The following is a 26339-nucleotide window of genomic DNA, read 5'->3' as shown; positions in this document are numbered from 1 at the left end:
CATCTCCTAAATCTTCAACCAACTCTTCTTCTTCTACAATGACAGCTTCCTCTATTTGTTCCAGTACGAAGTTATGCTCTATGCTGTCCACTGGAGCTTCTAGTGTCTTCTTTGTGCTGCGTTCTTCATTGGATTCTCCACATGAAGCCATGGGAGTCTGTTGAGGGGCTGAACGTCTGGAAGATAATTGATTTATTGCTTGCTCCAGTTGATGAAGGGTTGCATTAAATTAGTTTACTGATTCTTTGAAGCGAACCTATGATTCTTGGCTCGATGATTGTGAACATGGTGTATAGGGGAGTGGTGGTTCTTGGGAGTAATTGGATTGGCGTTGGGGTGGATAGGGATCATGTGGTAGTGAATGGTGAAAAGAAGCTTGTGAGTGTGGTGGATTGAGGTTGTGTCGAGAGGATGGTCTCTGAGCGCAGGGTGGGGCTTGTTGGTAGTTACAAGGCGGTCCACCAAATCTATCAGTTGGGTATGCGTTGTAGATTCGTCTCCGTTCATGGTATCTAGGAGGGTGTTGTTGCCTAAAGGGTTGATCAGATCCTCTTGGCTCCATCCATCTTTGATTGCTTAGACCGTGATGCATAGTCCTGTTATAGCTTCCATTCCTTGCAACAAAATTAGAACCAAACTCAAAGCGAGAGGGGTGAGAATTCATAGTAGCTATCAGAAATAAGAGGGAAGAGAGAAAACAAATAAACAAGTAAAAGAAAAATATTTTTTTTTTGAAAATATTTACAATAACCAATAATAAGGCACACGTTTGCAATTTCCCGGCAATGACGCCATTTTGACGTTGGGATTTTTGCTAGTAAAGAAATATAGTCGCGTTGTAGATATAGTTTCTAAACTAACAGGAATCCCTTCGTACAAACGTTTTGGTTGTCACAAGTAACAAACCCCTAAATAAATTGATAACCGAAGTATTTAAACCTCGGGTCGTCTTCTCAAGGAATTGCAGGGAGGTTGTTCTTATTATTGGTTATGAAGATTGTAAATCGGGGTTTTAAAAATGAGGAACAAGTAATTTAAATTGCAATTAAAATAAGTAAAATACTGTAAAATAAATAAATAACTGTAAAACACACTTTTGGCAAGGTATGAGAAACTAGAAATCCTATCCTAGTTATCCTTATCAATGATGATGAAAATTGAATCTTAATTCCACTTAGTTAACCTCTACTGGTGCAAAGGAAGGTCAAGTGACTAATTAGTTTGATCTTCAAATCCTAGATAATTCCTAGAAAAAGATTGGGATTATTGAAGTTTAAGCTAATTAGCAAAGATAACAATTATCGATCACGTTGAGTCTAATAACTCCTGAGTTACTGATTTCCTAACCAAGACCAAAAGGAGAAAAGTAAATCTACTGGAATAAAAATGTCTTCAGATTGGAAGCAACAGTAACATAAATAAAGGGGAGCAATAATAAACTGAAATACCTCAAATAACATTAATTCAAAGCAGTCAAATCTAACATGGAAAAGTTCATAAGCCAAATAGGCAACATAAGTAATACAAGTATCAAAATATCTGAAAGTAAAAGAGAAATAAAAAGTAAAAGGAATATTGAACCTGTGATGAAGAATAAAAATTGGGAGTTGAAATAATGAAAATTCCTAACTTCTAAAAAATCCTAATCCTAATCCTAAGAGAGAGGAGAGAACCTCTCTCACTAAAAACTACATCTAAAACCTAAAATTGAATTATGAAAAGCATGATTATGAATGGATGCATTTCCCTACTTTATAGCCTCTAATCTGTGCTTTCTGGGCCAAAAACTAGGTCAGAAACAACCCAGAAATTACTAATTTTGAAATCTGGTACGTACAGGTCGCGGGAAAGTGACGCGGAAGTGTCGTCCACGCGTTTGCGTGGAATGAGATTCGCAGATGCGATGCAGGCGCGTCATTCACGCGTCCACGTCACCTAAATTTGGGGCAACTATGGTAAATTATATATCGTTGCAAAGCCCCAAATGTTAGCTTTCCAATGCAACTGGATTTGCATCATTTGGACTTTTGTAGCTCAAGTTATGGCCGTTTTAGTGCAAGAGGGTCAGGCTGACAGCTTCGCAGTTCCTTCAACTTCTTGTATTCCTTCCACTTTTGCATGCTTCTTTTTCATCCTCTAAGCCATTCCTGCCATGTAATCTCTGAAATCACTTAATACACATATCAAGGTATCTAATGGTAATAAGAGAGGATTAATATTAGCAAATATAAGGCCAGAGAAGCATGTTTTCAGTCATAGCACAGAATCAGGAAGGAGAATGTAAACCCATGTATTTAGTATGAATAAGTGTATGAAAGATCGATAAAATCCACTCAATTTAGCACAATATAAACCATAAAATAGTGGTTTATCAATGACCATAGCTTGCTTCATACCAACAATTTCCGTGAGATCGACCCTTACTCACGTAAGGTATTACTTGGACGACCCAGTACACTTGCTGGTTAGTTGTGCGAAGTTGTGACAAAGTATGATTCACGTTTGAGAGCTCCAAGTCTTTGGCGCCATTGTTGATGATCACAATTTCGTGCACTAATGATCATCTCCTTTCATGCAAGTTTGTAAAAAATATTTAGTGGCTCAATTCAATTGTGGTTTGGCATGGTTGTCAATACCCTTTGCCCTTGTGCATATATGCTTCTTGGGAATTATTTATTTTGACCAAGCAATTGCATTCATTTAGATAGTTGCATATAGGTAGATTGCGTTTAGTTAGTTTCAACTAAATAAATGCCATACCTTTACTTCATTCTTGGTTTAAGCATGAGGACATGCTTGGTTTAAGTGTGGGGAGGTTGATAAACCCCATTTGTAGGGTTTATCTTGTATTGATTTTAGGAGATTTTAATACCTTTTACCCACATTTATTCAATGAATTAGCATGACTTTGTGATTGTCTCCTTATTTGTGCTTAGATGTAAAAACATGCTTTTTAGGCCTTTAACTTGATGATTTTAATCTCCCTTTGATTCCACTAGATGCTTTGATGTGTTTGTTAGTGATTTCAGATTAAAAAGGCTAGGAATGGATCAAAGGAGTGAAGAGGAAAGCATGCAAAGTGGAGAAATCATGAAAAGCCAAAGAGTTGAACTCGCCCATGGATGCGCACGCGTACCAGGCGCTTACGCGAGCTTTGCGAATCACCCCATGGACGCGTACGCGTGCTGTGCGCGTGCTGTGCGCGTACGCGTAGGTGCTGGTTTATGATTTTTTAATGAAAACATGGCCAGAAAATTCTCAAAGGTTGTGGGGCCCAATCCCAACCAACTTTGGCGCCAAAGATGCTATTTAAAGCCAAGGATTGAAGAGCAAAAGGAGATTTTAGACTTTTGATCATTCACACTCATTAGGATTAGTTTAGAGTTAGTTTTAGAGAGAGAAGCTCTCACTTCTCTCTAGGATTAGGATTAGGATTAGGTTTAGTTCTTAGATCTAGATTTATATTCATTCTTTCTTCTACTTCTTCTTCTCAATTCCTTGCTTGTTACATTCATCTTCTTCTATTCTTTTGTTGTAATCTCCTTTATGTTATTTTTATGTTTTGTTGTAGATCTACTCTTGTTCTTTCTATTTTCTTTTAATTCAATTCAAGGTAATTCATAATAATTGTGTTTCTTTTGATTGTTGTTGTTAATTCCTTGCAATAATTGTTGTTAGATTTCATTCTAGTTGTCAATTTACTATGCTTTTCTTTTGTGCCTTCCAAGTGTTTGATGAAATGCTTGGTTGGATTTTAGAGTAGAATTTTGTGCTCTTGGCTTGGAAAGGTAACTTAGGAACTCTTGAGTTACTAATGTCCAAGTAATTGATGATTGGGAGCCATTGACTCTAGTTCTCACTAATTGAATTAGTGGAGAGTTAGGACTTATGGACTAGGATTGATATAGTTCATTTGACTTTTCTTTACTAGTTAGAGGATGACTTAATGGGATTGATCCTTGCCGATTCTCATATTGTGGTTAGTGATTAGGATAGAGATCCTTGACCACCAACCCATGCCAAGACCTTTTTAGCTATTAGTTTACTTTTTACCATTTATCTTTCATGTCTCTTATCAAAACCCCAAAAATAACTCATAACCAATAACAAGACACTTTATTGTAATTCCTAGGGAGAACGACCCGAGGTTTGAATACTTCGATTTATAGATTTTAGGGGTTTGTTACTTGTGACAAACAAATTTTTGTATGAAAGGATTAGTGTTGGTTTAGAAACTATACTTGCAACGAGATTTCATTTGTAAAATTCTAAACCGTCAAAAATCCAATCATCAGTGACATGGGTCAAACATGTGATAGTAAGGAAAGGCATTGAAGGTTATAAAACAGGATGGGGTTACAATGACGTGCTCAACATCCGCACACTAATCTCATCTCAACCACAAAGCTTCAACCTTCCAACTCTATCAAGCACTTTACAATCCCCATATCCGATCATAAGCCTAATGATCGCAAACCCGTCCGCAAGGAACAAAACACCACAATTCATAACGTTGTATACCTACCACTTCAACTTCCGTATACACGTATCACGCCTTAAAGAACTAACGCATCGCATTACTACGTCTACAAGTCGCACGTGATATCAAACAATTCTCAAGTCTACTCAGAAGAATACCAGATTTAGAACGGAGAGACAATTGTCAAGGGTAATACTCATAGATTTAAGAGAATGTATCCAATTTCAGATAAGCAATGATACTCAAGCAATGAAGTTTGCTAGACACAAATCAATTGACAACTTCAAAGATAACCCTTGGATCAAGGAAATTCAATAGGATCAATAGGAAGAAAACCAGCGCATTAGTTTGAAACAATTTTAAGCTGAGTCAAAGAAGTATGAGGTTTGCAGAAGAGAAGATTTCAAACCCAAGACAATGCTCACAGAACTCAAGAGCATGATTAAAAATACTTCCGAATGCATTGTTCACAAAAGAATCGAAAACTTGCGAAAAAATTACTTCGCAATTTAGAAGAAAAGTTAAGTAACAAACATTCTCCAAGAGAATAACAAAGGCACAAACGTGGCTTTGCTTTGATACAATTTCATGTTTGAAGTAGATCATGTAGAATTTTAAAAACAAGGTGCACACAAGTTTGGCTAAAGGCTAAAATATTCCCTCAAATATTTTAGAAAGATAATTAGGTGCACAACTTAACCAAAAGCAATCATAAAACTCGGAAGAGAAATCAAATGCTTGTTCAAAAATTTCCAAAGTCCACATTCAAACAAGCGTGTATTACATTCATAGCAAGGACAAAAGAGGAAGTTAAACTCTACTTGGAAGAGAAAATTCGAGGTAAAAGTTTGCTTATAAATTGGTAAGAAAACAAGTGGTGCGTTACAAACGGACAGGTTTCCACTAACCAAGGAAGCTTCTCAAAACTTCATTTAAAATAGCGCATGTCAACTTTAAATCATCTTTGTCAAAATTGAACAATGGTTTCAATTTCAATCAAGCAACAGAAAAATAAATTCAGTTTAGAACTTCTTCAAAGAGAATTCAAAACTTCTAAAAGTCCGAAACAAGAATCCAAGGTATACTTGAAATCACCTTCTCAGAAAGATATTCAAGAAAATTAGGAGGTACTTAAAAAGGAATCAAGCCATACAAGAAAGGGTCTTAGACCAAAGTAGTTCAAACAAGATTCACTAGGCATGAGTCATCAAACAAGCTTTTAATTGATCCAAAAGAATACAAAGTCATAGGAAAAGACAACTCAATCATTAGTAATTTCTCAGGGATAAATCTTTGACTAAAAACTCTTGTAGAGATAATGAGAGAATAAACGATGCACTAATTTGAAACGGATCAAACTGACTCATATAAGAATGAGATTCACCAGAGAAAAAAACCAAGATCAATGGTAATGTTCACAAAATGTAAAAGATTAGTTAAAAACATAGTCGAGCACGACATTCATGGAGATAGAAAGCTTAAGAGAGACTTTAGTCCGTTCATAAGAAGAAAGCTATGAGTCCAACATTTTCAAAAGAACATCAATGGCATAAACCATATAGCATGCTAAATCAAACTCAATTCAAAACAAGTTAAGTAAAGCTTATCAAACGAAACTCCATCGGGATAAAAGTGAAAAATCCTTTCTTTTAAGAATTTTGAAAAATACCCAAATACATAATCAAATGAAGATGTGCATTGGAACTATAGTAAAATTACTAGAAAGTCAATTGTAATTTAAAGTAAATGCAGTTCCATAAACCAGTAAAATACAGACAAGGTATTAAAAATAGATAGTTGCTAAACGGTATGAGTAATCTTCAAAGTTTCATATATAGATAAGTATATATCTATTCAACAGCAATTTTTATAAAAAATTTAAAATTGGCTGTAATCACTGTCAAATAAGAGAAAAACTGAATCAATAATTTTCCTAATAATGGACTCGGAATTCGGAGTTAAAATGCACAACGCAATAGGACAAGTTCAAAGCTATAGCAAGGAATATATGAATCAAGAAGGACTCAAACAAAGAAAGATAGACGCAACAAGGGTTTCAAACAAGCATATGCACTTTAAGATCAAACAAGGATGCATATGAATAGAGAAATAGAGTTGGAAAATCAAACCACCTCTCTAAAGGATTAGCAAACAAGAACCTCAAGTTAGGCTATGAAAGAACAGGCCAACTCGAACTAAATTTAAGATACACAACTGAATAGCCTCGAGAAATACTCTCCAACATTTTCAAAACCCGCGATTCGCTTTACTTAAAACTCGTATAACATCTATGAATCAGTACTTTCATATACATAATTCACTAGTATTAAGCCGGCCAAACTTAATATTAGGAATTATGCAATGCAAGACTAACAGCGTTAATCAATAGACCGTCATGTGCATAAGGCTCTAATTCTCGTCATTCAACAAGACCTAATACATGACAAGCTCAGAGTATGCAATTGAAGCATAGTCGGTCCATTCCTGAGGCTCTACAGGAAAGACCGCTCTGATACCATAATGTAACACCCCAACTACCAAAGCTCACGCTTCCGGCTGCACGACTCTGATAGCTCGGACATTAGGACGATACTTATACTATTTAATACTAAAATATGAGCATGTTTAAAACTTTAAACCGTAATACCGCTCTAAGAATACTTTCGTTCGATAACGTAAATACATAGACACCATACAACTTACAAAAACTCTCATAAAGAGTACATCCATATATATACATACATACATACATATATATATATATATATATATATATATATATATATATATATATATATATATATATATATATATATATATATATTACAAACATTACCCAATACAATTCCTATCCCTCTTACAGAATATATCAAGATAAAGAAGAGGGTACATTAAAGTATAATCTAAGCAATACAGAACATCTCAACAACAATTAAATAAACTTTGTGTGACTTCTGCGCCCATATCCTGAAAGGAGAAAAATGTAGGGGGGTGAGAACATCATCCTCGAAAGGGTTCTCAGTAGAGGGTTTTTGGGAATTACTGTAATATGATACGTGAAGATAAACTGTACCAGTGATCAATAACCGTCTTATGCCTATTTTCAAAAAGTTCAGTTTACAATAAAAGAGAAATATGAAATCTTTTTCTAAAAGAGGAAACTGTTCATTTAAAAAAATATTCAAAAGTCTTTCAAAATGTTTATCTATCCTGAACTAAATTAGCCTTTCCTACTTTTCTAAATCAGAAACACAAAACCGAAACCAACCATCGGTCCATATCATTTCAACCATAGCCCTAGGCCTAAACAATCCAACCATCAACCAAATCACCACAATCCAACAGAGTCCCAGTTATGTAACACCCCAGACCACCCGCTAGCACGATATTGTCTGCTTTGGCACACAAGGCCTCACGGTTTTACCTTTGACGATAGGGATGATGGCCAAAGCCCCCCATATTCACTCGTCAAAATGCGTCATGCTAGGGAGAGGTATACACACCCTTATAAGGCATGCTTCGTTTTCCTCCCCAACCGATGTAGGACCTTATAATCCACCCCCCTAAGGGAGCCCAGCGCCCTCGCTAGCACATCCATCCGGGTTCTGGCTCTTATACCATCTGTAACAGTCCAGACCATCCGCTAGTACGATATTGTCCGCTTTGGCACACAAGGCCTCACGGTTTTGCCTTCGACGATAGGGATGATGGCCAAAGCCCCCCACAGTCACTCATCAAAACACATCATGCTAGGGAGAGGTATCCACACCCTTATAAGGCATGCTTCGTTCCCCTCCCCAACCGATGTGGGACCTTACACTATCCGCTTAATAAATTCTTAGATAACCAATATTCAAGCTATATCCTTCTTATAAAATAGTAACACCCTTATAAACTATTAATCAAAATACATAAAAAATATATAAAATAAAATCATAGAAAATTTTGGCAAAATAAAGAAATTACAAAGATTATAACGGAAATACAAAAAAAGTATAAAATACATTCTAATTATATATATATATATATATATATATATATATATATATAATAGGTAAAAATTTAAATTAAATTCATTTATTTTATTTTCTTATTCATTATTTATTAAATAATTTAATATTTATTTTATTCAAATTAAATAATTAGTATAATTAATTATTTATACTTAATGTTATTTATTTAGTAGTATAGCTGAAATATATTAAAATATCAAGAATAAAACTAAAATTAAATATTAAAGATAAAGTTAAAAAATTTATATTTACAATTTTATAATTTTTTTCAATAAAAATAGGAAATAATATATTTATAAATAAATAAAATTATTATTAAAAATTAAATATCCAGATAAAACAAAAATAAATTATAACTTGTAAAAACAATTTATAAGATTTATTACACAAATATTAAAATGTATGAACCGTCGTGATGTCACTAACACAAATATAAATCATACAATATAAACAAATGTATAAAAGTAAAAATAAAATCTTCAAACCCAATCAATGTAACTATAAATGAAAATTTTGTTATTTATCTACTAAACATGGTAGTAAATACTGGACAAAATGAAATCATATTTTTATAAATATATTTACAGATAACTATCAAATTAAAAAAAAAACACACTAAACAATATAGAGCATCAATAGTAAAATATAACCAAAAAAATTCACTTAAATTCAAAAAGAACATGCATGTGATGAATTATAATAAATTTATACATGAGGAGTAAAACTAACATAAAAAATAAAAAATAAAATAAAGAGAACAATTAAAAGAAGTAAAAGAAGGTAAAACAAATAATGTGTGAAATAAATAAAAAAATGTATTATAATAGAAGATTAATATAATCAATGAATATAACAGATAAAGGAGAAAAATTAAAATATGATCTTATTAAACAAATTTCAAGAAAAAAATTTTGAAGACGAACCTATTAATCAACTTTTATAAAAATATTATAACAAATTTAAAATGTCTTAAAAAAAATAATTCTATTAATCAAAATACATAAAAAATAATTGATATAAAACAAAACTATAAAAATATTTAGCAAAATTAAGATAGAAAAAATAAAAATAAAGAAATTACAAACATTATATCCGAAACACAAAATAAAAAGGAAAAAGGGATAGAAAGTACATTTTAATTATATATAATTAAAATATATTGTTGAATTATTAAATTAAAGAAATTGAATTGATGTCTAAAAATAATTACTAAAAGCAATAAATTTTGATGATTAAAAATAATAAATTAAACTAAAGAAAATTTGAAAATATTATCTGAGAATATAAGAATCATAGAATATATAATATAGAAGTATATATACATTAATAACAAAATAAAATCGCAACATATAGAATTGGAATCTTTTAATATTTTTAAATGAATTAAATGAATTCATTTAAAAATAATAAATATTCATTCACTACTACAATGATTAATATTCGTTTTATTTACTGGACCGTACTAATAAGAGAGCAATTAAAAAATATATGTGACCAGTTTAAATAATTTATTCAAGCACAAAGTATAAACTCGTTAGCTTCTCAATAATTAATACTCGTTTTATTACGTATCAATTAATTAATACTCGTTTTATTATATATTATAATAATAATAATAATAATAATAATAATAATAATAATAATAATAATAAGATAATAAATTAAATTAAATTAATTCATTTATTTCATTACCTTATATATTATTTATTAAATCATTTAATATTTATGTGGTTTAATGAATCAAACAAAATTTTAAATAATTTAATATCTATTCTAATTAAATTAAATATTTGATTAGTTATGATTGATGTAATTTAATGAATTAAATAAAATATTAAATGATGGAATATTATTTATTCTAATAAAATCAAATTAAATATAATTATTAGTTATAATTAATACAGTTGAATGAATCAAACACATTAAATTAAAAAATAATTTAGCTAACTTGTCTCTTAAAAACACATTTTAAAAATATTTATTTTTCAATAAATTTTATAAAATATTTCTTTTTATAATGTTTTTAGCCTATTCTCTAAGGAAACAGTTAGGAGAGCCCATCAAAAAATACGTAATTAGTTAATACAAATAATTAGTATACTTGATTTGGTTCATTAAATTAAAAAAATAAATGTGAAAAGAAGAGATAAAAAAAAGTGAACGAATAAAAATGCGCAGTTATAAAAAGATAATAAATTTTTTTATTTTTTTATTTATTAATTATTATGTGTTATTCATCATAAAAATTAACACAATCAATTAGTTTAATTATAGATAATTAATTATAATTGATATAACTCATTTCACTATACTTTCTAAAAAAATAATTAAAAATGCACATTTTAATTTTTTTGTTAAAGTAAAATAAAATAAAATACATAAATTGAATAGATATAAATCTGAAAAATTATAAAATTTTATTAATAATTCAAATAAATTAGTATCATAAAACTGAATTTAATGTCTATTAAAAATAATTACTAACCTTCTATTCTTCTAATTATTAATAATTTAAATAAAATAATACACTATAACTTATTTTTTATTTATTTTAAGTACTAACATTTTATTTTTTTAATTATTTTCTTGTCTTCTTATTTATCATTCATGCTTTCAAATATATTAATAAATAAATAAATAAATAAATTAACTACCTCAATTATACTTGGACTATTCAACAATTCAACATAATCTTTTTAATTTGGGATTAATTACTAACCATAGAAAATAGAAAATTTAGAGTAATTTAGTATTATGAACATTAATTATGTATTCTGAAATAACCTAAAATCATAATGTCATTTATTTTTAAAAAATTAATTAAGTATTATTGTTAATTATGAAATAACCTAAAATTATAATGCATTTAATTTTAAAGAAAAATCAACCATTAACATCAATAAATAAAAATTATCGTTAAAATGCTTTGATTAAAAATATGAGGGGTTAATTACTATTCATTATTAATAATATATCGATTATATCAAAAAGTAAAAATATAATTATCCGCATTTACATGATTAAAAGAATTAGCATCACAAGTAGAATTTTATCAAAAAAAAAAAAAGAAAAAGAGTAAAATTGCATATATATATATATGTATGTATTAAATTCAAAAAATAAAGATTGTTAAGTAATTAAGATTTTTTTTGAAATAAATAGTAAAAAAAATGTTATAAACTATATTCTTTCATAAGTAACCCTTTTAAGTTGTACGTTATGTTTGGCATGGTTTATTTGTATATCATTTAAATTAACATTGTTTTTATAACGATCATTTATTCTTAATAATTGTTAGAGTTTTTAATGCATTACAATAATTATCTATAAGGAAGAAACATATATATTCTGAAAAGTTATTAAAAAAATTTATTATTTTTGCCTTATTTAATTTTCACATTAAAAATTTTTTATTATGTCTTTTTTTAACTATTATCATGTTATTATAATTGTTAAATAATATTGGAAAAAAATTTTAAAAATAGAAATAGCGATGACACTTCGAATAATTAATTCAATAGAATTAAACTTAAACAAATAAAATGATTCAATTAATTATACAATAATAGTATATTTATAAATATTAATAATAAAAATAGTCTCATTAATGTAAATGACCAATACAATAATTATATGAAAAAAATAAATAATTACATAATTGCATAATTTTCAAGATCATATATGATTGAATTTAATGGACAAATTTAAAAATATCTATACGATAATGTCCTAATATTTTAGCATACTGTAAATCATACTATAATTTTATATATCATATTATAACTTTAAGTCAACTCCTTAAACACATGAAGTACAAATGATAAAAGAGAATATTACAAAACAAAATTATAGTAAGATTATTTAAAAATACCGTAAAAAAGACACATCTATTTTGTTAATCATATCAAAAACTAGAAGAGAAAAAATATGTGCCTAATAATGAGCAACTAAAATAGACAAAAATCTTTAAAAAATATAAAAAAATGAAATGTATAAGTAGTGATAAAAGAAATAAAAATTAAATAAATTACAAACAATGTACCTTAAACACAAGAGAGAAAGAAAAAGAAAAAAGAGAATGAATGAGTAAAAAACACATTATGATTTCGTATAAGTAGATGACATTGAAAAAAATAAACTAATTAAATTAATTCATGTATTTCATTATCATATTTATTATTTACTAAATAATTTGATATTTACTCCAATCAAATCAAATCAAATAATAAATATAATTAACTAAATTAATTAATTGATATAATTAATTGATATCATTAATTAGTTATAATTGATTTGCTTTACAGAATTAAAAGAAATAAATTGGGAAACACTCTCAGAAGTATGCCACGTTAGCTCCATCATTAAATGTAGAAACTCGATTTTTATATAATAAAATAGATTCTCTTCTCTTTTTACTAGATAATAATAATAATAATAATAATAATAATAAAATTATATATTGTTGAAATTACTAGAATTAACTGTCAATAAAATAAATATTTGATTATCTATAATCTATAAGTTATGTAGTTAATTTTTAAAAATGAAAATTATTGCTTCTTTTAAAATAAAATTATCGAGCGAGGCCTTGAACACTTTTTTTACATTAAGAAAAAATATTTTTTATTTTTTAAATTTTGTACAGTATATACTTTTTGAACTAATGTACCATGATATGGTGGATATAAATGAGAGACAATAATATAGCTTGACATGTTAGTAGTTCTGTGGATGTAAGGCAAAGATGAAACTCACTCACCCTCTTATATTGAACAACTTAGATTTGTAATCATTTGACTTACACTATATGCAGTAGATAAACCACCTTCTTGATTCCAATGACTATTGGAAAAAAGAGCCAAAATATCATTTTGCCAGCTTCTGACTCTTGCGGCATGCCACTGATTGCTGCTGGTATGACTACAGTTTGACGAATACAAAGTCACCCACCTTGTATACCATAATATTATTCGCAAGTTCATCATCTCGCCAACCAAAGAAGAAAGAGGCAGCTGAAAGAGTTACAACAGAGACATAGGCAAAGTGGGTGATATTGCAGGAGGTTGTTGATAAGGTTGTTGTGGCAAAGTATCAATAGCATCTGGTGAGATTAGAGAGGAAGTGATGCAACACATGTGCTAAAGTCAAAATTAAATCAACACCGGCCTTGAACACTCCCCTTCCCTTAAGAAAAAAAATATTTTTTACTTAATTTTTTTTCAATCTTATACAGTGTTTACTCATTGAACTAATGTACCATGATATGGTAGTTATAAATGATATGCAAATATGTGCTTTGATATGTTGTTTGTAGTTCTGTGGGCGTAAGGCAGAGATGAAACTCACTCTCCCTCTTATAATTGAAAAATTTAGGTTTGTAGTCTATTGACTTACAGTAAATACAGTAGATAAGCCACCTTTCCGATTCTTGTGACTATTTTAAAAAAGGCCAAAATATCTCATTTCCAACTTCTGACTCCTGCATCATGCCACTGATTGCTGCTGGTATGGATACAGGTTGATGAATACAAAGTCACCAACCTTGAATACCACAGTATGTTATTCGCAAGTTCATCATCTCGCTAGCCAAAGAAAAAAGAGGCAGCTGAAAAAGTTACAACAGGGAGATAGGCAAAGTAGGCATTGATGCGAGAGGCTGCTTATATGGCTGTAGCGGCAAAGCATCAACAGCATCAGGTGAGGTTGGGTAGGAAGTGATGCAATATCTGTGCTGAAGTCAAATCAAATTGAGCCAGGCTTTGAACACTTCTTTTCCCTTAAGAAATTTTTTTTTTACTTATTTTTTTGTCTATCATGTACAATGTATACTCTTTGAACTAATGTACCATGATATGATGGGTATAAATGAGAGGCAATAATGTGGCTTGACATGTTTGTAGTTCTGTACACAAAAGGCAGAGATGAAACTCACTCAACCCTTATAGCATTGAATAATTTAGGTTTGTAATCATTTGACTTACAGTATATGCAATAGATAAGCCACCTTCCTGATTTCTGTTACTATTGGGAAAAGGGTCACTTCTGATTCTTGCGCCATGCCACTAATTGCTGCTCATATGACTACAATTTGACGAATACAAAGTCACCCGCCTTGAATACCACAACATTGTTTGCAAGTTCATCATTTTGCCAGCCAAAGAAAAAAGACTCAGCTGAAAAAGTTAAAATAGGGAGACAGGCAAAGTGGGCATTGATGCAGGAGGCTACTGATAAGGCTGCTGCGGCAAAGCATTAACAGCATCTAGTGAGGTTGTGCAAGAAGTGATGCAACACCTGTACTAAAGTCAAATTAAATTACTGCAGGCCTTGAACACTCCCATTTCCTTAAGAAAAAATATTTTTTACTTAAGTTTTTTCTTTCAATCTTATTCAGTGTTTACTCATTGAACTAATGTACTATGATATGGTGGACATAAATGATATGCAAATATGTCTCTTGATATGTTGTTTGTAGTTCTGTGGGCATAAGGAAGAGATGAAACTACTCTCCCTCTTATAATTGAACAATTTAGGTTTGTAATTGATGAGCGGATAATTTATAAGCTTATTGGCATTGTTTTTAGTATGTTTTAGTTAGTTTTTATTATATTTTTATTAGTTTTTAGTTAAAATTCACTTTCCTGGACTTTACTATGAGTTTGTGTGTTTTTCTGTGATTTCAGGTATTTTCTGGCTGAAATTGAGGGACCTGAGCAAAAATCTGATTCAGAGGCTGAAAAGGACTGCAGATGCTGTTAGATTCTGACCTCCCTGCACTCGAAGTGGATTTTCTAGAGCTACAGAAGCCCAATTGGTACGCTCTCAATTGCGTTGGACATCCTGAGCTTTCCAGCAATGTATAATAGTCCATACTTTGCCCGAGATTTGATGGCCCAAACAGGCGTTCCAAGTCAGCTCAAGAATTCTGGCGTTTAACGCCGGAACTGGCACAAGAATGGGAGTTAAACGCCCAAACTGGCACAAAAGCTGGCGTTTAACTCCAAGAAAAGTCTCTACACATGAAAGCTTCAATGATTAGCACAAGCACACACCAAGTGGGCCCGGAAGTGGATTTTTATGTCATTTACTCATCTTTGTAAATCCTAAGCTACTAGTTCTCTACAAATAGGACCTTTTGCTATTGTATTTTTATCTTTGGATCACTTTAGATCTTTTGATCATCTTTGGACGTCTAGTTATTAGATCATGGGGGCTGGCCATTCGGCCATGCCTAGACCTTGTTCTTATGTATTTTCAACGGTGGAGTTTCTACACACCATAGATTAAGGTGTGGAGCTCTGCTGTACCTCGAGTATTAATGCAATTACTATTGTTCTTCTATTCAATTCAGCTTATTCTTGTTCTAAGATATTCATTCGCACCCAAGAACATGATGAATGTGATGATTATGTGACGCTCATCATCATTCTCACTTATGAACGCGTGCCTGACAACCACTTCCGTTCTACAAGCAAACAAGGCTTGAATGTTTATCTCTTGGATTCCTTAATCAGAATCTTCGTGGTATAAGCTAGAATTGATGGCGGCATTCAAGAGAATCCGAAAGGTCTAAACCTTGTCTGTGGTATTCTGAGTAGGATTCAAGGATTGAATGACTGTGACGAGCTTCAAACTCGCGATTGTGGGGCGTTAGTGACAGACACAAAAGAATCACTAGATTCTATTCCGACATAATCGAGAACCGACAGCTGAATAGCCGTGCTGTGACAGAGCGCGTTGAACATTTTCACTGAGAGGGCGGGACTGTAGCCATTGACAACGGTGATGCCCAACATACAGCTTGCCATGCAAAGGAGTAAGAAGGATTGGATGAAGACAATAGGAAAGCAGAGAGACAGAAGGGACAAAGCATCTCCATACGCTTATATGAAATTCTCACCAATGAATTACATAAGTATCTCTATCTTTATTTTATGTTTTATTCATCTTTTAATTATCAATCCTCCATAACCATTTGAATCCGCCTGACTGAGATTTACAAGATGACCATAGCTTGCTTCATACCAACAATCTCCGTGGGATCGACCCTTACTCGCGTAAGGTTTATTACTTGGACGACCCAGTACACTTGCTGGTTAGTTGTGCGAAATTGTGATAAAGAGTTGAGATTGCAATTGAGCGTACCATGTTGATGGCGCCATTGATGATCACAATTTCGTGCACCAAGTTTTTGTCGCTGTTGCTGGGGATTGTTCGAGTTTGGACAAATGACGGTTCATCTTGTTGCTTAGATTAGGTATTTTTCTTCAGAATTTTTAAGAATGAATTCTAGAGTTTCAAGGTGATGTTTTCATCATCACCAAAGCTGATTGATTCTCATCAATTTAGCTCTTGAATGCAATGTCCTGCTGAAGCTTGGCTAGCCATGTCTAATTTCTTTAGACTAAAGCTTTAGACTAACATTGCATGATTCCTGGAATTCTTATTAAAAAAATTTTGAATCTCTTTATTTTCTTCTCCATATAATTTTCAAAAAATATCCAAAAAATTATAAAATCTTAAAAAACCAAAAATATTTGATGTTTCTTGTTTGAGTCTAGTGTCTAATTTTAAGTTTGGTGTCAATTGCATGTTTATGTTCTTCTTGCATTTTTCGAATTCAATCATGTGTCATCATTGATCCTCAAGTTGTTCTTGATGATTTTCTTACTCTGATCTTTAAATTCTCTTGTCTTGAGTGTTTTGTTGTTTCTCATATGCATTCTCAATTTGTTAGTGTCAATAGTATACAAACTTCTAAGTTTGGTGTCTTGCATGCATTGTTTATTTGATTTTAGTTTCATTTTGATTATTCCTCATCATTAAAAATTCAAAAAATTTTTATTTGTGTCTTTTCAAGTCAATAATACAGAGAATTGAAGATTCAGAACATTCAGCAGAGGAATTATACAGAAAAAGCTGGGCGTTCAAAACGCCCAGTGAGGAAGGAAAACTGGCATTTAAACGCCCAAAAGGATAGCATTTTGGGCGTTAAATGCCAGAATGGATACCATTCTGGGCGTTTAACGCCAGGATGGTACAAGAGGGAAGATTTTGTTTTTAATGCCAATTTTTTTTAAGTTTTCAAAATTTTTCAAAATCAAATCTTTTTCAAATCATATCTTTTCAATCATATATTTTCAAAATCAATTTCTTTCCATTTTCAAAAATACTTGCTAATAATTAATGATTTGATTCAAACATTTCAAGTATGTTGCCTTTTCTGTTGAGAAAGGTTTAATGCCTGAATCATATCTTTTAAATTTCTTGTTAGCCAAGTCATTAATTTTAAAAAATCAAATCTTTTTAAATTGTTTTTCAATCATATTTTTTTCAATCATATCTTTTTAAAACCATAACTTTTCAATCATATCTTCTTAATCACATCTTTTTCAAAATAGTCTTCAATCATATCTTTTTGATTTACACTTTCAAAAATCTTTTTCAAAAATCACTTTATTTCTTTCTCAATCATGATTTTCGAAAATCATCAATCAAATTTTCAAAATTTCTTTTAATTATTTTAAAATCTTTTACTTTAATTTCAAAAAATTCTTCCCCTCTTCTCACATCCTTCTATTTATGGACTAACAATACTCCTCAATGCACAATTCGAACTCTATCTTTCTTGATAAGTTCGAATTCTTCTACCTCTTCCTTCTATTTTTCTTTTCCTCTGACATATCAAGGAATCTCTATACTGTGACATAGAGGATTCCATATTTTCTTGTTCTCTTCTCTTTCATATGAGCAGGAGCAAAGATAAAAGCATTCTTGTTGAGGCTGACCCTGAACCTGAAAGGACCTTGAAGCGAAAGCTAAGAGAAGCTAAAGCACTACTCTCTGTAGAGGACCTAACAGAAATCTTCAAACAAGAAGAAGACATGGCAGCCGAAAACAACAACAATACCAACAATGCAAGGAAGGTGCTGGGTGACTTTACTGCACCTACTCCCGACTTCTATGGGAGAAGCATCTCTATCCCTACCAATGGAGCAAACAACTTTGAGCTTAAGCCTCAATTAGTTTCTCTAATGCAATAGAATTGCAAGTTTCATGGACTTCCATTGGAAGATCCTCATCAGTTTTTAGCTGAATTCTCGCAAATCTGTGACACTGTCAAGACCAATGGGGTTGACCCTGAGGTCTACAGACTTATGCTATTCCCTTTTGCTATAAGAGACAGAGCTAGGATATGATTGGACTCACAACCTAAAGAAATCCTGAACTCTTGGGAAAAGCTAGTCAATGCCTTCTTGGCAAAGTTCTTTCCACCTCAAAAATTGAGTAAGCTTAGAGTGGAAGTCCAAACCTTTAGACAGAAGGAAGGAGAATCCCTCTATGAAGCTTGGAAAAGATACAAGCAATTGATCAGAAAGTGTCCTTCTGACATGCTTTCTGAATGGAGCATCATAGGTATCTTCTATGATGGTCTGTCTGAACTGTCCAAGATGTCATTGGACAGCTCTGCTGGAGGATCTCTTCATTTGAAGAAGACGCCTGCAGAAGCTCAAGAACTCATTGAAATGGTTGCAACTAACCAATTCATGTACACTTCTGAAAGCAATCCTGTGAACAATGGGACGAATCAGAAGAAAGGAGTTCTCGAGATTGATACTCTGAATGCCATATTGGCTCAGAATAAAATATTGACTCAGCAAGTCAATATAATTTCTCAAAGTCTGTCTGGAATGCAAGCTGCACCAGGCAGTACTAAGGACGCTTCATCTGAAGAAGAAGCTTATGATCCTGAGAACCCATCAATGGAAGAGGTGAATTACATGGGAGAACCCTATGGAAACACCTATAATCCTTCATGGAGAAATCATCCAAATCTCTCATGGAAGGATCCACAGAGACCTCAACAAGGGTTCAACAACAATAATGGTGGAAGAAACAGGTTTAGCAATGGCAAGCCTTTTCCATCATCTTCTCAGCAACAGACAGAGAATTCTAAGCAGAGCCACTCTGACTTAGCAACCATGGTCTCTGATCTAATCAAAACCACTCAAAGTTTCATGACTGAAACAAGGTCCTCCATTAGAAACTTGGAGGCACAAGTGGGTCAGCTGAGTAAGAAAGTTACTGAACTCCCTCCTAGTACTCTTCCAAGCAATACAGAAGAGAATCCAAAAGGAGAGTGTAAGGCCATCAACATGGCCGAATTTGGAGAGGAGGAAGAGGCAGTGAGCGCCACTGAGGAAGACCTCAATGGACGTCCACTGGCATCCAATGAGTTCCCTAATGAGGAACCATGGGAATCTGAGGCTCACACTGAGACCATAGAGATTCCGTTGGATTTACTTCTGCCATTCATGAGCTCTGATGAGTATTCTTCCTCTGAATAGGACGAAGATGTCACTGAAGAGCAAGCTGCTAAGTACCTTGGAGCAATCATGAAGCTAAATGACAAGTTATTTGGTAATGAGACTTGGGAGGATGAACCCCCTTTACTCACCAAAGAACTGGATGACTTGACTAGGCAGAGATTACCTCAAAAGAGACAGGACCCTGGGAAGTTCTCAATACCTTGTACCATAGGCACCATGACCTTTGAGAAGGCTCTGTCTGACCTAGGGTCAAGCATAAACCTCATGCCTCTCTCTGTAATGGAGAAGCTAGGGATCTTTGAGGTGCAAGCTGCAAAAATCCCACTAGAGATGGCAGACAATTCAAGAAAATAAGCTTATGGACTTGTAGAGGATATTCTGGTAAAGGTTGAAGACCATTACATCCCTGCTGATTTCATAGTCCTAGAGACTGGGAAGTGCATGGATGAATCCATCATCCTTGGCAGACCCTTCCTAGCCACAGCAAAGGCTGTGATTGATGTTGACAGAGGAGAATTGATCATTCAAGTGAATGAAGAATCCTTTGTATTTAAGGCTCAAGGATACCCCTCTGCAACCATGGAAAGGAAGCATGAAGAGCTTCCCTCAAAACAGAGTCAAACAGAGCCCCCACAGTCAAACTCTAAGTTTGGTGTTGGGAGGGCACAACCAACTTCTAAGTTTGGTGTTGAACCCCCACATTCAAACTCTAAGTTTGGTGTTGGGAGGTTCCAACATTGCTCTGAACATCTGTGAGGCTCCATGAGAGCCCACTGTCAAGCTACTGACATTAAAGAAGCGCTTGTTGGGAGGCAACCCAATGTTATTTTTATCTATTTTTCTTTGTTATTTTATGTTTTCTATAGGTTGATGATCATGGGAAGTCACAAAATTAATTGAAAAAGCAAAAACAGCATGAAAAACAGAAAGAAAAACAGCACACCCTGGAGGAAAATTTGCTGGCGTTTAAACGCCAGTGAAGATAGCAAAATGGGTGTTTAACGCCCAGTCTGGCACCATTTTGGGCGTTTAACGCCAGAAAGGGACACCAGACTGGCGTTTAACGCCAGGAATGGGCAAGAAGCTGGCGTTAAATGCCAGGAATGGGCAAGAACACTACAAGAAAAACACCCATTCAAGTACACTTGAAAAGTGTAGCCAAAAGTGAAAAAAAATGATGCCTTAGGCTATGGCTACGCTTTTTGGGCTACGGCTACGCTTTTTGGAGTGATTCCTATTCGGCCGTTGCCTATTCTCAAAGGCTACGCTTTTCTACACCAAGGGCTACGCTTTTGGCGTTTGGGAATAGGCTACGCTTTTCAAGTGATGCTGTTCAGGGGAATAGGCTACGCTTTTCAGCTTTCATTCTTCCAGAATAGGCTACGCTTTTCAATGCTACTGCATCACTTGTAAAGCGTAGCCCCATCGTATACCATAGCTACTTTTTATAAGCGTAGCCTTAGGTCCCTCTTTTTTTTTTTTGATATACTATAGCTACTGTATATAAGCGTAGCCTTAGGTCTCATTTTTTTTTTCTGTATACTATAGCTACTGTATATAAGCGTAGCCTTAGGTCTCATTTTTTTTTTCCTATACTATAGCTACTGTACATATAAGTGTAGCCTTTGGTCTTTTTTTTCTTCTGTATATATATATAATTATCTAATAATTATTAATACAACATAATAGTTAATATGATTACATGTATAAATGAATTGAATATTACAAAATAAAAATAAAAACATAATTATACTAAATAATTTCTTTATATAATAAAAATTGTCTCAAACCAAAATATATTTATAACATTGATCCAAAAGTACTAGAATGAAATTAACTGTAAAAATTCATACAACTCAAATTAAAGTAAGCATAGCCATATCAAAACCATAATATCACTTGGCCAATAAAGGTATCTTCTAATAAAAATCATTAGTCAACCATACATGTAAAGATCCTAAATACCACTCTATCTTAGCCAAAAAACCACAATAATAGTCAGCTTACTCTTCATTGCTTAATCTTCATTGTTATCCTGCATAATTATATAGATAAGTAGTTAAAAAAATATTCATAATGACATTCGTAATTATAAAAATTAAATGGAACACATAGTCATAGTAAGCCAAGAAAGCATATATACTAAAGAAATAACATGGTCACAATCCTGATATAAAAATTATGTATGAAGAGGTGAATTCAAGAAATTATGTATTATCTTGTTTCATTCAAACTATGAAAATCTACTGGTGTTTCTTCCTTCCATTTCCTTTAACACAATCCTGATATGTCCCTATAGCATTTTTCATGCACTAATTAACCAGACTTTCACACTTAAATTAGATATAGGGACAAATTCATATGTACCAAGTGCACAAAATTAAAGATACAACCACCAGAATTACACAAACAAATTTCAGCCATAGCAATACAACTTTAGTGTTAATAAAGCCAACAAACATTTTCAGCCATAGCAATTAATGTAAATGCAAGTAAAAACTATGGAATAAGGAATAGATAAGGACATACCACATCTAAGTTCGGAAAATGTGTTGATCCATGGCCGCTATTCCAAGAGAAACATAGAATTTATAATACAAATATAATAAGTTAAATTGCAACTTCAAAACTAACAAATCAAAAGAATTAAAGTATGCATTGTACCTTGCCATGACACGATCAACGTTTTGACAAAATCTTCTTGGAAGACCTTAACCAAAAACTTTCGCCTTCAACCTTAACCACGAATAACTGTAAAAATTACAAACAAAAAAAATTGTAATTGCCATATCCAACCATTTAACCACGAATTTAGCACAATCATCATTTAGCAAGCAAGAATTAAATTGATATAATCAACAGATTTGGGACCCAGCAGCAGCAGTAGCAATTAAATCATTCAACAGATAGAAGCAATTAAATTTTTACCACTAACTTGACCTGTTTTTTATTTTTTTCTTGCATTTCACTAAATACCAATAGGCCCTTTACTTTTTCTAGTCCCTTGTCCCTTCCACAAACACACATAGAAGCTTGCGGCCATACCTGCCTCACGTGATTTACTATCTGAAGCAATTACTGCCTTTGGACAATTGTGCCCTCCATTCCAATTTACGAGAATATCAGAAGAAACCATTTAGATAAATAACCTTCTATGTGTGGTTTTTATTAACAAACAGTTAGGGAGAAAAGAGTATGTCTATTTAATTTGTTTTAGATGTCATCAATAAGTGTAATCAATAACTTATTAATCGACCTATCTAGCTCCTTTGTTAAAAGTTAAATTTTTATAGATATTAAGGGAAGCAAAGAAGAGCTCTATTTAAATGTCTATTTTTATATCTATTTGACACAGAATTTTGTCAAATAGTTCCTTGTTTCCATCAAACAAGTATTTCAGATAAAGGGAAGCAAAGAAGAGGTGGAAATGCTAGCCGACCAATTCATGAATTGAATTTGGCCGTAATAAAGTAGGTGTAAAGTCAAAATGTGCCAAATTCAGTTCACAATTGGAAAATGATACCATAAAGATTTTAGAAAAATTTGACAGCATTCCGGTAGTAAATTGAGCGTTGCCAAATTAAAACAGCAGCAAACAACAATTCATATGAATTTAGAGAAATTCAAACAGATACAGCGAACAGTAAATTCATATGATTCAGATAACATTAAGCTAGAGTAGCAGAGCAGCAATATACAGCTCATATGAGTTCAAAACACTTCAGACAAAGCAGCAACTATAATTTCATATGAGCTGATATGCATATTCAAATAGGGGCAGCAAGCGCAGTCAAACAAATTAACTTTCCTATGAACCCATATACACTTAAACTCACAAAAACCATATACAAAAATAATGGACTCAATCAATATTTCTTTATTGAATTCAACCTGCAATGATCATTTCTAAACAACAACTATTATGCTTGCAGTAGCATTAATTCAATGAATTACTCATAACTGACTCCAACCATGAAGTGCAAATAGGAATAAAGCTTCAGCAGCAATCACAGTTTAAACTCACACATTCAGCATATATCACATTCAGAAATTGATGTAACTGGTACAAGAATGCAGCAGCATTAATAGCACAAACTCAAAAATTCATCAAAGTTAAATTTATCTACAAAAACTTTCAAAACAAAAAGTGTTTCAATATTAAACACATAACACATTAAATCATTCACCTATTCAAGAAATCAACTTCAGTCTCAGAAGAATATTACCATAAGAATCAGCAACTGAGGGAAAAATTGTAGTTTTACTCAAAAGGGGTATAAGTAACTACAATGTCCCCATTTTTATAGATCACTACCTAGATTTCTACAATGGAGATGTCAAACAATCAGATTTCTGTCAATTAGATAGTTAATTTTTTTCTGTCAATTAATTATAAATTATTTTCTTGAAACCACCACAACAAAGAAGGCAATGGTACATTGCTCAATCATCATCTATAAACTGTAACCAGAAGATTCCCATACTTTGTAATAAATTAAGACTTTGATTTCAGTATGAAGACAGAAGCCAAAACAATCTTCCTACTACCACAGTATTTTACATAACTGGCTCACTGTGTCAGATGTTTCAATTTTCAAGAAATCCATTTCATGACATGCCCCATTTATTATCTCTTCAAAATAAACTTAAGCAGTGAAAAAAGGGCTCACAATAAAGTTTTCAGACCAAAAAATGCAGCCACCAGTGACCAGTCTCATACTTACCACTTTGTTTGATTTACAGCAACAATGTGTATGGCCTTGCTACTCCAATTAAGGTCCCTCCATCCATTCACATTGCCATGATAATGGAACAAAGTAATAGTAAAATTTTCGGGAAGAAACTGCAATCAATGAAATTGGATAAGCTTTGCTGACTCAAAACAATGTTGAAATTCTAGCGAACCATTGTAACTTGCAAGTACCTTTTGCACCATGGCATCAACATTATGCTTTTGTTTAATACCAACTGGAACTGCCAGCAAGTTACGGTTGGTGTAAGCACTAGCCTGAAATTTAATATTCAAGATTAGTTACTGAAGCAATTCAACTTTTGAAAAATAATTTTTAAAATGCCCATTAGGGTTTACCAATAGAACTAAAAACTGTAGAAAAACAGTGCAAAGATGCTAACCTTTGACCTCGAACTACTTCTTGACCACAAGGGCCTTAACTCAAGATCTGAATGAGCATGTATTATACCTTGTGGCAAGGCTCTCAGCTTCCCTGAAGTTGTAGAATATCCCTGGAATGCCATCAAAAGTACCAATAGATAAGGAAAACAAATAGACATATATCTGAGGGTTTGAGTGGGGTTAATTTCATTACTCTTATTCTTATGTCTTATTCTTATGTCTTATTCTTCTCAGTCTTATTCTTATGTCCATTACTCTTATGTCCATTACTTTAAATTAGTCTCTTGACTAAGCATAAATGACGTTTTTTCTCTAACTATAAAGTTATTGGCAACAATATTCATGGCCTGTTAATTTGTGAAAAGTTGAGGGTTTGAGTGGGGTTAATTTCTTTCCAAAACCAAGCCTTCTTTGCGGAGAAAATTTTGTCACAAATTTTGGATAATATAGATACAGTTGAAGTACTCTACAACTTGAGTTATTTTCTCTCCAGATTAGACCACATTAGCTAAGTATTTTGAGCTCTTTTAATGGTTATGTGCAGACAAAGTCAATAAATTCAGTAGTTAAAAGGTTTTCTACAAGGTATGTTGTGCAGCAGAATTACCCAGGAGATTGCAAAAGACTATTTATCAGTCCTGTTAGACATATAACTAATAAAAGCATGAACTCTGAGGAAAAACCTGCAACTTATACCTTATCCAAAAACAGATCCTTGCAGGACAACAAAATTGACGAATTAAGAAATTCTTCTAAGCATGTATATGTGAGTTTTCAATTCAACTTACTTTTCAGCTCACCTTTCTTCTTCCTCTTCTACTTCTTCTCTACTCCTTGTCTTCTTTTCATTCTTTACATTCTTTACACCATTTCTGTTTCTGGCTAACCAAGAAACCGTTCAAACTGTAAGAACTATGTTAGAAACAGGAAGCTGAAAACAGGAAGCTCAAAACAGGAAGCTCAAAACAGAGAAACGAAAGCCAACTTATTTATCGAGAAATCACAGAAACAAAAGCTTATTAACGCTGCATTTGGATTCAGTCTCAGAAACAAAAATACAGAGAAAATAGACAACCTGTATATTGAATCACAGTTCACAAACCCTAAAAAACCACACATCTTCATCAATAACAGCATGCATGTTATCAAATTACAGTTCATAGACCCATATTTCAGAGATTAAAAGCCCCAAATTAAAACCCCTAAAATAGGAACCCTAAGCCACTGATCAATTTCAGAAGCAAATAGAAATCACTACATACCTATTCAATGATGTGAGCACAACGAAGACGATGATGAGAAGCACGGAGATGATGATGGTGAGAGCGGCGCAGCCACGATGGTGACGGTCGCACACGGACGATGGTGAGGGCCGCACAGCG

At 32.5% G+C, this 26339-nt stretch overlaps 1 non-coding gene across 1 annotated transcript; it reads right to left on the bottom strand.

Annotated features, from left to right (window-relative positions):
- Positions 1 to 18782: 18782 nt before the first annotated feature.
- LOC130978442 (small nucleolar RNA R71) lies at positions 18783 to 18890 on the bottom strand. Its single transcript, XR_009086085.1, has one exon. It is a non-coding gene; the product is annotated as a small nucleolar RNA R71 (small nucleolar RNA).
- Positions 18891 to 26339: the final 7449 nt, after the last annotated feature.

The sequence above is a fragment of the Arachis stenosperma genome, chromosome 4 (genome assembly GCF_014773155.1).
Source record: "Arachis stenosperma cultivar V10309 chromosome 4, arast.V10309.gnm1.PFL2, whole genome shotgun sequence".
In the NCBI taxonomy this organism is placed as follows: domain Eukaryota; kingdom Viridiplantae; phylum Streptophyta; class Magnoliopsida; order Fabales; family Fabaceae; genus Arachis; species Arachis stenosperma.
Note: the sequence above shows the minus strand (reverse complement) of the source record. Positions and strands in the feature narration are given on the sequence as shown.